This window comes from Nyctereutes procyonoides, unplaced genomic scaffold (genome assembly GCF_905146905.1).
Source record: "Nyctereutes procyonoides isolate TBG_1078 unplaced genomic scaffold, NYPRO_anot_genome, whole genome shotgun sequence".
In the NCBI taxonomy this organism is placed as follows: Eukaryota; Metazoa; Chordata; class Mammalia; order Carnivora; family Canidae; genus Nyctereutes; species Nyctereutes procyonoides.
The window spans coordinates 22138100-22140022 of NW_026575125.1; the positions used below are offsets into that span (position 1 = coordinate 22138100).

At 39.9% G+C, this 1923-nt stretch overlaps 1 pseudogene; it reads right to left on the bottom strand.

Moving 5' to 3' along the window:
* Window positions 1–212: 212 nt before the first annotated feature.
* LOC129518773 (60S ribosomal protein L29-like) lies at window positions 213–825 on the bottom strand (annotated as a pseudogene).
* Window positions 826–1923: the final 1098 nt, after the last annotated feature.

Below are 1923 nucleotides of genomic sequence, written 5' to 3' on the forward strand. Positions count from 1 at the left end.
CTACACAGAAATTGAGGAGATCACTTATTACGGTGCACAAATATTCTACATTCTTGGTGCTTATCTGCTCAACACATAAATTTTTAAGAGAGATAAGTTAAAATCCTTCAATCTGATTTTGGAATTGACCATTCATTCACTCACTCATTCATTAATTCACTCATTCACTTTTTATTTATTTATTTTTTATTTATTTATTTTTTGACAGGTACTGCTGCAGGTTTATTTGTACAAATAGCACAGGAGGACACCAGGCCCATGCAGACAGAAGCCCAGGGGTCATACCAGTCCTTCTGTCCTCACACTGGCAGGCAGAAGCCTCTACACTGGAGCCTTTGTGGGGGCCTGGGCACCTTTGGGAGCCTGCGCTGCAGGAGTAGAAGCAGGAGCCAGAGCCGGGGTCGCAACTGCAGCCTAGGCCTTGGTTTGAGCCTTGGCTTTAGCCTTTGGCCGGCAGAGCCTGAGACCTTTGGCAATGTGGGCACCAGCATGTTTCCCGAGCTTGGGGTGAGCGATGTAGGCAAAACGATTGAGCTTTCAGCTGCCACCCTTTGGGATCTTGGGCTTAACCTCCTTGGGCTTGACAAGAGCCTTGGTAGCCTCAGCACGCGCAGTCATGGCCTTGGCATTGTTGGCCTGCATCTTCTTTAGGCCCTTCTTGTGTTTTTTGGCAAAGTGCATGTTCCTCAGGAACTTGGGGTCTACTCCCTTAAGAGATTCATATCTTTGTGACAGGGGTTTCTTGATGCCATTTCTGTGCCATTTTCGTGACTGGTTGTGCGTGGTGTGGTTCTTGGACTTGGCCATGTCTGCACCAAAGCCCGCGGCTCCCTGAAGAGAAAAAGTCATTCACTTTTTATGTTATGATTCCATGTTATCAGGCACATAGAGTTTTAGGATTGTTTTCTGTAATTAAACAGGAAATAAATGCAAATGCTTTTTTGTGTGTTTTCTCTCTATTTGTTTAATCATAACTTTAAAAATTGATTTTACTTTCCATTTTAGTGATCAACCTGATCTTTCTTACTCTTTTATGTTCTTTCATTAATCAAACCTTGCATTAACATCTTTTCCTGGTACTTGAATTGGAAACTTAGTTTATTTTCAATCTTAACTTGTTTTTTAATCCATGCATTTAAAACCATAGCCTTTACAATTTAACAGTAAGTGCTTTTTATGTCTTTGCTTATTATGTCTTTGCTTATACCATCTCACTTTTGCCTCCTTTTTCTTCCTTCTTCTTGGAGTAAATTCTCGAATAGTTCTTTCAGAATGGATCTGTGAGTGAGACACTTTCTGAGACCTTGCACAACTCAAAATTGTTTTTGTTTATCTTTCTTGCCCAGTGATGGTTTACCTAAGTGTAGGATTCTTTCTTTCTTTCTTTCTTTCTTTCTTTCTTTCTTTCTTTCTTTCTTTCTTTCTTTTGTATATTTTTTATTGGAATTCGATTTGCCAACATATATCTTTTTTTTAGAAAACTTTATTTATTTTTTTTCATGAGAGACACAAAGAGAAAGACAGAGACACAGGCAGAGGGAAAAGCAGGCTCCATGCAGGGAGCCTGATGTAGGACTTGATCCTGGGACCACAGGGTCACGCCCTGGGAAGAAGGTAGACAGTAAACCGCTGAGCCACCCAAGCGCCCCCTATGCTTAAGATTCTAAGTCCAAGGTTACTCTCCTTCAGATCTCTGAAAACTAATTCACGTTATTTTAACATTCAGTACTAATAAGATATTGTCCTGGTTACTTGACATGTACTCCTTTGCGAATATAAGCTACTTGTTTCCCTTTCTAGAAGTTTTTAGGAATTCTCTCTTTATTCTCACTTTTCTGAATTTATGTTATGTCCAGGTTTGAGGACAGGTTATTTTTCATATATTTATTAAAGTTACTTAGTCTATTCTGCATTCAGGGGATC